The 11,324-nt window shown below is 46.5% G+C and overlaps 1 protein-coding gene across 2 annotated transcripts in view; it reads left to right on the top strand.

Moving 5' to 3' along the window:
• The first annotated feature begins 3,260 nt into the window (after positions 1–3,260).
• The window catches only part of ARHGEF28 (Rho guanine nucleotide exchange factor 28), a 324,502-nt gene continuing 316,438 nt past the window's right edge, over positions 3,261–11,324 (top strand). The window contains exon 1 of one of the 2 annotated variants that reach the window (XM_073905343.1): positions 3,261–3,396. The gene's annotated coding sequence lies outside the window, so the exon portion shown is untranslated. The remainder of the gene's footprint in view (positions 3,397–11,324) is intronic. The other variant, XM_073905344.1, reaches the window with a different exon arrangement.

Genomic DNA, 11,324 nt, shown 5'->3' with positions numbered 1-11,324 from the left:
GAGCCCCGCATCGGGCTCCCTTCTCGGCGGGAAGCCTGCTTCTCCCTCTCCCACTCCCCCTGCTTGTGTTCCCCCTCTCTCTGTCTCTCTCTCTCTCTCTGTCAATTAAATAAATAAAATCTTAAAAAAAATTTATTTATTTGACAGAGAGATAGAGAGCACAAGCAGGCAGAGTGGCAGGCAGAGGGAGAGGGAGGGGGAGAAGCAGGCTCTTCACTGAGCAGGGAGCCTGATGCGGGGCTCGATCCCAGGACCCCGGGATCATGACCTGAGCTGAAGGCAGATGCTTAACCGACTGAGCCACCCAGGCGCCCAGTAAGTAGTATTTTTATGCCCATTTACAGATGAGGAAATGGAGGCTAGAAGGGTTGGATCTTCCGAGATCGTCGTATTTCTCACGCTAAAATCTGCACCCCACCCCCTCCACCCTTATATCCATGGTCGGCTAGTATCATGCTTTTATTTAGAAAACACTGGTTAAGTTCCTAACACATGTGGCTAAACATCAGATTTACAATTATTCAATCTTTGAGAATTATTGGCCAATAGAATGAAGAGCAGGAAAGAATTAAGTAGATAATAGAATTTAGAGTGGTTCTAAACCATTTAAGAGAAGTTTGAAAATTGTGATATAAATTTTCCTTCCTACATAACTGATGAGATAGTTCACTTAAAAAATAAACAAACATTAAATGCTTCAGAGCTGGGGCGCCTGGGTGGCTGAGTTGGTTAGGCGTCTGCCTTCGGCTCTGGTCATGATTTCAGGGTCCTGGGATCCAGCCCCAAATTAGGCTCCCTGCTCCTAGGGGAGACTGTTTTTCCCTCTCCCTCTGCTGCTCCCCCTGCTTGTGTACTCTCTCTCTCTCTTTCTCTCTGTCAAATAAATAAATAAAATCTGAAAAAAAAAATTCCAGAGCTAGAGTCTCCATACAAATATTAAGTATTCCATAGGGGCCCTGTATTAGTACTGGAGATGACTAGGCTAAGAAACAGTCTTTGTCCTTGAGATGACAAGAGAGGATAAGAACCTGTAACAGTCTGACATATGACAGTGACTATAATCATGTGCTCAACTGTGGTAAGGTCATTAAACTTTGTCCAAGTTCAGAGGCTGGCAGAAACCAGGACAATGAAGAAAGGGTTTATGGAGGAGGTCTGTAAGGACGAATGGAGACTGAATATAGAAAAGACAGAACTGAGCTGGGAGGGACATTGGCATCATACCAGGAAGTGAGAATTTTCCCAACTGAATTACCAACCTGGTTTCTTGTTCGGTGAATGTCCCCTGTCTGGGGACGGACAGTATGTTGTCTTTGAATTCTAAACAAATGCGGCCCTTGCCAAGTTTAGTGCTGAGTGTCCAGAGTTACCCGTATCTGAAGTAGCAAAATCAATCAAATGCATAGCGTTATTTACACACCTGATACCTTCCTGCCTCATATATTCACGGGCTTCTTTTAAGGTTGCTAGAGTACACTTTGCTTAATATTTGAACCTAGAGAAGTTGGAAGCCAAGTACTTATTTAAATATTGATCAAGCTCAGTGCTGGAGAGAAGAAAACTGCAGATAGCATGATTATAGGTCCTTAGCTGGTAAAGGTTCTACGGTTACTACTTTTGCTTGTTTCTTTTTAGTGGGGAAGGAGTTTTAGGTAACTTCTTGTAATACTTGTTCGTCCTCCCACATTTTCTTACTTTTTTCTTGCTACATATCTGACCTAATTAATGAAAAAAAAGGGAGGAAAGAGAAAGAAAAAAATACAGTTATTCCACACTCGTGATGTAAAAAGACTACTAGAACAAAGGCCACTAACACCACGATGTTTTTGCTTACCAGAATTTGGGAACCATTTTTGTCTGGTATGTTGATTCAATTAGTCTCCAGTAGACATTTTATGGTTGGAAATTCTTTTTTTTTTTTTTTTTTTGAAAAGAATAATATTGTTTTTATCTTGAGTACCTTGAAGTCTTGGCATGGGCAGGAACTTTTTTTTTTTTTTTAATTAAAGGCAGTGCCCGGTGCCGGAGGCCAGGCCCTGGGTTCATCCCCAATGTGAAATAGAAGCAACAAGGACTGCAGCTTGGGTTTAGGAGTGCAGTCCAATTTGGGGCGCCCAATTATGAAGGCAGAATGCCAGACCTTTGCCTTGGGACAGGGCTAAGCACTTCAGAGGCGGGACGGTGTTGTGCTATCTTCTTCAGGGGCTCTATCAGGAGGTGGGTAAGACAAGGTGAGGCCAAGGAGAGAGGCACAAATGGCCAAGGCGCGGGAGAGGTGTTGCAGCTAGCTGGGTAGGTGTGCTCCTTTCTGGCTGGTGGTCTTGGCGGCCAGCTCCCTGGGGGACAGGGCTACACCCCTGTCCTGGTTCTGTGGGTGGCGAGTCTTCGCAGGAAAAACAAAGAGATTCGGCGTACGCTCGAGAAGAGTCAATTTAGTATTTCGCCTTTAAAGGTGGTCTGAAGTCTGTGTTTTGAAGGCCTGGCTGATGGAGAAGCTCCTCTGCTTGGGGTTACGATCAGTCTGACCGGAAAAGCGCACTGCATGGTAAAGGAGTCCCTCCCACGCTGTTTTTCCTTGTAAAAACAGTTTAGGGTTTTCATGACAATTTTTCAGTTATGAGGACTAGCCGTGGAGCTACTTGCATGCATGAGCCCGAAGAGAATGGAAGCTCGCACAACTCTGGGACACAGGGACAGGTACCTCAAGCATAAAGAGGGCGTCTTATTTTTAAGTCACACTTGGGCCATGTTCTGTCACCGGTGTGGTGGCTTTTAGCTGCGAACAGCCTGAGCCTTCCTCGGGCATGGCCACTACTTTCAGAGAGGGGCAGGCCAGCTCCTTCCTCAGACGGCGCCAAGGCGAGGCCCGTGGGGGCCCGGGGAGCTCGGGCGCCGCAACCGGGACGCGACCTCGCCCTCCTCCCGCCCCGCAGGGCCGCGCCAACCTCCGCCCGTCTCTGCGCCCCGGGACGGGGGAGGGCAGCCGAAGCGCGCGGGAGGGGGGGCTGGCGGAGACAGCGCGGTCGGGCAGCTTCAGGTTTCGTCCTGGAGCCGGTGGCGGGCGCGGCGGCGGGCGGGCCCGGCCATGTGATGCCGGGGCCGGGAGGTGGGCAGGCGGGGATCCAGTGGCAGCCGGCAGGCGCGGCGGGAGCGGGGGCGGCCCGAGCTGCGGGCGCAGCCAGCCGGCTCCGGGAGCGCGCCCGCGGCTCCGCCCCCTCCGCGTTGGCCCCAGCCTCGCGGCCGCCGGGCGTTGCCAGCTTGTGGGAGAGCCTTCCCGGCTCCGGGCGGCGGCGTTGGGGGGGGGGGGGGGGGGGGCGCGTTCTAGACGCCCTCGGGCAGGGCGCGGGGTGCAGCGCCTCGCTGGGGTTCCGGAGGCTGTGCGGGCCCTAGCTCCAGGTAAGTGCCCTCTGGGGTTCCATTCCCCGCGTCGCCCTGTAGCTCAGGGCAGAAAAGTTTGTTCCCTCCGCCTGAGTTCTCGATGCCAGAAATACTCTCTCCAGGGTACTGGGGGACGCGAGGGACAGCAGAGGTGGAAAGGTGGGTGCTGCTGTGGGTTCAGTGGCGCGAGGGATGGCCGCCGCCTCCGGGTCCCTCGGGCACAGCAACAAGTGCAAAGGGTTGCACAGTTCAGCGCGGCTGCGGCAGCTGCGGAGCGTGGGGTCACTTGCGCCGCGCAGCCCCGAGCGCACAGAGAAGGCGGCGGCTCCTGTCGTTCCCGCCCCGCCAACCCCGCTACTGGGTCCCGGGATGGGCGGCTGGAGGGAAATTTCCCCCAGGGAAATGCACCCTTGCAGTGGAGAAGGGGGGTGTCTCGAAAGCTGGTTTCCCAGCGGTGTGTCGCCTCCGGCGTGAGGGTTCTTGGTGGGGCCGGGCCCCCAGAGAGCAGACCAATCTCGTGGTACCAACGCTATCACTTCTTTCATGTGGAGATATTTGCTGTATTTTCAAAGGAATCTGTAGTTACTTGATTAGGAGGGGGCGGTCGGCATTCCGTCGGATCTTATTCTTACGGATTCATTTGCCTTTTGAATACCTGGGATGTGGGTGAACGGTATCCTAATCTCGTGCTAAAAGTTTCCTTAGGGGTCATAATGATGGGCTTGTGCTCGGCCAAGGAGACATCCTTTTCTGTCGAGGCTGTTTGGACGCTGGGCACTGAAGCCGCCTTGGAAACCTAGCTCTGGTTTCCCAGACGCCAATTAGATTTCAGGGGAGAATCCATCTGCCTCCCTAGGAACCCACAGCGTCCCGCTATTGGTTACAGCTGGGTGGGTGGAGGAAAGGCAGCAACATCTGTGTGTGCGCAGCTTCCTCTCTTTGACCCCTGCCTGGGTCTGGACAAATCTCTGCAGACTCGGAATTACGGGGATTTACCACCAGACCCACGCCAGTTGGGTAAGAAAAGAAAAAACAAAAAACCAAACCTTAAAAAAAGAACAAAAAACAAAACAGAAAACAACCACCACCAAAACCCCGCATCATTTATGGTCCCGTCGGGTCTCTAGTTTTCTGAACCTTTGTCATCCTGTGTTCTTAGGCCCTGAAGCTGTCAGGGAAAGCAAAATCCTGTTTTCACAACAGAAGCAGAGACCTGTCCTTATTAGGTTTTGTAGATTGTCCTTTGCACATGACAGTCCAAGCACAGTGATCACAGGGAAGGCTTCTATATATATCCTGGGTTTTACATATATGTTTTTTTTTTAAGATTTTATTTATTTGACAGAGAAAGACACAGCGAGAGAGGGAACACAAGCAGGGGGAGTGGGAGAGGGAGAAGCAGGCTTCCCGCAGGGCAGGGACCCCGGTGCGGGGTGGGATCATGACTGAGCCACCCAGGCGCCCCTACATACATGTTCTTAAAACATCTTTGTATTTGCCTCCTCTTGATTAATGACCGAGCTAAGTAAGTCCTTTGGAGAATTTGGAGGACAAGAAATGAGTACTGCAAAAACCTTTGGAATTTCTTTCTACAACAAAGTATTTCAATACTATGAACTCTGCAGTGAACTTTCTGTGGGATTATTGTGCTCGTTTAACTTTGATTAAATAGGAATTTGGATCACTTCAGACCTCAAGTTTAGTGGTTAGGGAAACTGAGGCACACAGTTAGCTACTGAGTATGTGACTTGAATGTCCTGGCTAATAGTAGAATGGAGAACAGAGAATTAGTATTTGTTCTGCTTCGGACTGCCTTCTTCCTTATCACAACCCTATAACCTGGCCAGCCAAGAACAGGTTATGTAACAGGTGTCATTAGACTTTCCTTCGAAGCACCCGTCCTGCCCTTTAAGAAGTTTAGAAACACTTAAAGAGGAAAATGGTAACTGAGGTTCAATGAAATTTTATCAGGGGCCTCATTTGGGGTTCACACCGTTTTTTTTTTTTTAATGTGAGTACTTCAGAAGAGCTTAGAATATTTTCTCATACTTTTCTAAGAAAGTTCTGTGGTGGCTAAGACAAATTAGGCAGAAATTGCAGGTGAGTTCTGATACGTGACTTTTAGTATATGCCATATGGGAAAGGGAAAAGTACTCTAGGTATTAAAACTGGACTACGGGGCGCCTGGGTGGTTCAGTCAGTTGAGTGTCTGCCTTCGGCTCAGGTCATGATCCTGGGGTCCTACAATTGAGCTCCCTGCTCGTGGAGAGCTTGCTTCTCTCTCTCCTCCCAGCTCAGTGCTCTCTGTCAAATGAATAAATAAAATATTTTTAAAATGTCTTATTTAATAGAGAGAGAGCACAAGTAGGCAGAGCAGCAGGCAGAGGGAGAGGGAGAAGCAGGCTCCCCACTGAGCAGAGAGCACGATGTGGGGCTCAATCCCTGGACCCCGGGATCATGACCTGAGCCGAAGGCAAATGCTTAGCCAACTGAGCCACCCAGGCACCCCAATAAATAAAATCTTAAAACCCTGGAATACAATCCTTATATTAGGCATCATGTTCAAAAGTGAGTACTCTCTTGGTACTTAAGCTCTAACTTAAAGCCTGGCCAGAGTTTATGACCAAGTAGACTCCACAGAAAAATGAATGCTATAAATATTGGAAAACCCTTTGTGATTGGGGCTTGGCTAAGATCATACTGCCAAATAACTCTGGTAGAGGATGGTAGAGCCCAATTACTCTCAAACTCCTAGGCTGACTGTAATTTTATTATGCTTTAATTTACTGATAGGATGGATCTAGTTGCTATAGGTTTTGTCTAGTTACATTTGTACTTAGATTGCTTTAGTCGAACAGAGGATAATTCTTTCATGTGACTTTGGTACAAAGAGATGGGTCAGGTTGAGTAATTGCTATTTATGGTTCTAAATTTCTGTTGATTTCAGGTCTAAGGCATTACTTTTCTGGTTTTAGAGTTTTTAGGATCTGTTGCATATTTTTTTAAAGGTTTATTCATTCGAGATACAGGAAGAGAGAGAATATGAGCAGGGGGAGAAGCAGAGGCAGGGGGAGAAGCAGGTCCCCCGCTGAGCAGGGAGTCCGATGTGGGGCTCGATCCCAGGACCCTGGGATCATGACCTGAGCCGAAGGCAGACGCTTAACCATCTGAGCCACCCAGGCGCCCCTGCATTTTTTTTTTTCTTTCTTTAAGAGAGAGCATGCACATGAGCACACTGGGGTGGGGTGGGAGAGAGGGAGAGAGAATTCCAAACAGATTTCCCACTGAGGGCAGAGCCCTTACAGGGCTTATCCCAGGACCTTGAGATCATGACCTGAGCCGAAATCAAGAGTCGGAGGCTTAACCGACTGAGCCACTCAGGCGCCCCAGGATCTGTTGCATTTTGTCTGGGCTTTTGCACACTTGACACTAAGACATGTGACTGGTCAAACGCCAGGTACCTTTATATGATAGTGCATCTTAATCAGCTATAATTTTTTCCTTAATTTGATCTTGGCACAGTAGTAATTCGCTTATTTCTACCATTACTGCTCCTGGACTCCTTCTCCTGGATAACCAAGATAATGAAATTTGACATGATTTTTTAAATGAGGGAAAGCAAAAACGTCATGTAATTGAATATTGGGCGTTTGTTCCAGTGATCTTTGTTTTGAACCCTTTTATCAAATGGATTTTTAATCTTCAGAGGTGATTTCTCCTTAATTTTTTCCTCAATTTGAGGTTTCACTTGTGTAGGAAGTTACTGTGAAAGTTTCTCGAAAAGAAAACCTGTATGTATGAGTGACGGCCAGCATAGGTGGAGATGGGCAATGACATGTTTGCTTTTCTTGGTATCATGTCTAGGAGAGACCCGCTAAACCAGCCTATTTCAAGTGGCAGACTTTGAGAGGTGTGTGTGTGACCATTTTACCCTTAAAACATACTTAAAATGTTAACTGTTGAAATATACAGACCTTCCCTTAATATGTTAATCAAGAGATAAATTGCCTGTTGATGAATTCATGGTCTAGCTCCCAGTTTCATTGGCATACACAAGTTACCATGCCATTTGTGGCTTAAGGCTTGCTCCTTTTCTTCCATCGCTTTATAAATTTTTTTTTAAGATTTTATTTATTTATTTATTTGAGAGAGAGAGAGAGCATGAGAGGGGGGAGGGTCAGAGGGAGAAGCAGACTCCCCGCTGAGCGGGGAGCCCGATGCGGGACTCGATCCCGGGACTCCAGGATCATGACCTGAGCAGAAGGCAGTCGCTTAACCAACTGAGCCACCCAGGCGCCCCCATCGCTTTATAACTTAAAGAAATTCTTTAAAACTATAACAAAGTGAATCACAGTGGGGACTCTGGAGCCAGACTGTCCACTTTAGACAGCCCTGGCTCTGTCCTGGCTGTGTGGCCTCTCTACCTGAGGCTTTCCTTTGGTAAAATAGGGATAATCATTAGAACGTGCCCCATTGGGTTGTTTTGAAGATTCAGTGAGTTAATTCACAGAGAGCCCTTCTAGAAGTGCCTGGCAGAGAGTAAGTGCTAGAAAATATTTATAACAAATGGAAAATAGGCAATTAGAGTTTTAGCTTTAGCAGGTTTTCCTGGTTTCAGAAGGCAATGAGAGGTCAGTAGGAAAGTGCCCTAGACCAGGAATCAGGGACGGAGTTAGCCTGTGATCTTCCAGCTGTGTGACCCTGGGCAAGTATGACCCCTCAGGGTCTCCATTTTCTCCTCTGGTAAAGCAGAGTAGGCTGGATGGTCTCTAAGGCCCGCCAATCCTCATATTGTAAACTAATGAAATTTGGGAGGTGGGCATTTGTCAACTTGGCCTTCCTATCTTGGGCAACACTGCCAGGAAGTTACCGTCCACAGGGGTGGTACAGTACTTGTAGTGGTCAATGAGCATTTTGATGGGATTATGGACCATTAAGACCATTAACGTACCTCACCTTGCTCACCAGATAGTCATCAGGTTGAAATGACTGAGTTATCTTTCTGGACTTAGTCCAGAGAGATTTCATACATGAAAGCCTAGATCCCATGCACGCAGGTCATAGGCCACCCTGCTCCCTTGTTCTGAGGAGTCCCCATGTTTAGAAGGGGTGGTGTGGTGTAGTCCTAGGAAGCCGAGACACAAGCTGGCTGGTGTTTTCTGAATTTCACTATAAACATTCCACACTTGATTCCACACCTCACCATTAGCCTGAACAGAGATACTGTAAACTAGAAGGACTTAGAGCAAAGGAGGTCATAAGAACTTAAAAGTATTGGTGAAGATCAAGAGGTTTCCACCAGGCAAATTTCTGTCTTATGCGGTCCCCTCCCACTGTTTGTTTGCATTGTCTCCTGGTTTTCTTGTCTGTCTCCCTCCTTCACTTCCTCCAGCCTCCTGGTGCTGTATGACCAGGTGTTGGCTTGAAATGGTAAGAGGTGCTCAGTGATTGAAATTATGGGCTCCTTACTTTGAGACCCAACCCAGGATTCCAAGCTTGGTGGTTTGGTGGTATCACCTGGATTTGGAATCTCAGGTGGGCCTGGCCTTTTTAAAAACGCTGATACAACCGGGCTTGCTAACTGCTCCTGGAATCTTGAGATGTGTCTGGCATTCTACATTTGAAAGTATTGTGGAAAGAGTAACACTTGGTTTTTCTCATGGACTACCTTTTCCCTGTGGGCATGTCATCTGTCCCAAGCTGCCGCTTGTGGACCCTCTGCTTCACTACAAATCATAACTGCCTATGGACTAGGCTGTATACTTGCTAACCAGCAAGTGACCTCATGTTTGGTCTCTTTTCTTTTCTACCTAAAATCTTTTGCAGTCTTCAAAGCAAGATCAAGCATACTTCTGAAACCTTTGACCAATTTTCCCTTCTGAACTCATTAATACATTGCTGGCCCCTCTGATTTCATTATGGGCTCCTATGTGTTAGTCTTGACCTTCCAGCCTAATTGTAAGCTAACTGGAAGCAGGAACCCTGATGTAGGCTACTGTGTAGGGTGATCAGATCAGAATATGCATATGTTGGTTGGTAATTTTGTGGTCATGTCAACAAGTCCTTTTAATTCACAGCGTTCCTCAAAGGCTAATGACAGTGTTTCCTGTGTAGCAGGTGTGGGTTGCATTGGAAAATACTGGTTTGCAGGGGAAGAAAGGTAAAGATTGCCCAGGAGGTTAGATGATTAGTCCTTCTCAGATGTAAATGGGCAGTTCCACAGTCCCCGTTAGAAATTGTATGTTCAGTCTGGGAAATGAATGCAATTCTTGACTTGAGTCAGAGCCTTAGGATTGAGAGAAAGCTGGAAGTTTTCCTTTAGTTTCTAGCAGATGCACAATCCCCCTGTGTAGCATACTTACGAATATTTGACCACTTGAATACTACTCTTGAATACTTGGAGTGATGGGGAGCTAATACCATAAAGACACCCCAAGCTATCTTTTTTGCCTCTCAACTTGATTGATAAATATAAGAATATGTATTTAGAGTGTCCGATGTGATGATTTGATACATATGTTGGGGAATGATTACCAAGATCAAGATAATAAATCATTATCTCATACAGTTGAGTTCTTTGTGTATATGATGAGAATGTCTAAGATCTACTCTCAGTAACTTTAAAGTATGCAATACTGTATTAACTACAATACTGTATTAACTATAGTTACCATGTGGGATATTAGATCCTCAGAACTTACTGTTATAGGTCAAAAGTTATAAAATTTGAGATCCATCTTTACAGTTCTTCATTTCCCCCAGCCCCTGGCAACCACCATTTCACTCTGTTACTAGGAAATTAGGTTTGTGTGTTTTTTTTTTTTCAAGATTTTATTTATTTATCTGACAGAGACACAGCGAGAGAGGGAACACAAGCAGGGGGAGTGGGAGAGGGAGAAGCAGGCTTCCCGCTGAGCAGGGAGCCCGATGCGGGGCTCGATCCCAGGACCCTGGGACCATGACCTGAGCCAAAGGCAGACGCTCAACGACTGAGCCACCCCGGCGCCCCCGGCAGCAGCTCTGTCTGCCCACGGGTCCTGTCCCCATGCTTTCATAAAAGTACCATTTTGCACCAAAGACGTCTCAAGAATTCTTTCGTGGTCATCAGCTCCGGACCCCCCTAAACCTCACCAAAAATCATTCAAAAACTACATCAAGGAGTTAAGGACCTTTCCCCTCTATATTTTCTTGTAGGAGCTTTACGGCTTCAGTTATGTTCAAATCTCTAAATTCATTTTGTGTTAATTTTTATGTGTGGTTTAAGATAGTGGTCCAGGTTTCCCAACATCATTTATTGAAGAGACTGTCCTTTGCCCATTGTATGTTCTTGAGTCCTTTGTTGTAAACAAATGGACCATAGAAGCTTGGGTTTATTTCTGGGATCCCTGTGTGATTGATCTATGTGTCTTTTTGTGCCAATACTATACTATTTGACTCTAGCTTTCTTTTTTATTTAAAGATTTTATTTTAAAATAATCTCTGGCTTGAATTTACAAACCCAAGATTAAGAGTCACATGCTCTACCGACTGAGCCAGCCAGGCGCCCCGAATGACTATAGTTTTGTAATGTAGTATGCGGTCAAGAGCATGATCCATCCAGCGTTCTGGTTCTTAAAATTGCTTTGGCTATCAGGGTATTTGTGGTTTCATACAAACTTCAGGATAGTTTTTTCTTTTTCTTTCTTTTTTTTGTTTTTTGAGAAATGCTATTGGAATTTTGAGGGGATTATGCTGAATCCATAGATGGCTTTGGGTAGTGTGGACATTACCAACATATTGACAATATTAATTTTTCAGGTCTGTGAACATGGATATCTCATATTTGTGTTTTCATTTTTTTTGTCAATGTCTTTTTTTTTTTTAAAGATTTTATTTATTTATTCATGAGAGGCAGAGAGAGAGAGATAGAGAGGCAGAGGGAGAAGCAGGCTCCCAAGGAGCAGGGA

Source organism: Callorhinus ursinus, unplaced genomic scaffold, assembly GCF_003265705.2.
Source record: "Callorhinus ursinus isolate GAN/ISIS: 27379988/994484 unplaced genomic scaffold, GSC_fseal_2.0 scaffold23, whole genome shotgun sequence".
Taxonomy (NCBI): Eukaryota; Metazoa; Chordata; class Mammalia; order Carnivora; family Otariidae; genus Callorhinus; species Callorhinus ursinus.
The sequence above is the reverse complement of the archived record's forward strand: the minus strand, read 5'-3'. Positions and strand labels throughout refer to the sequence as shown.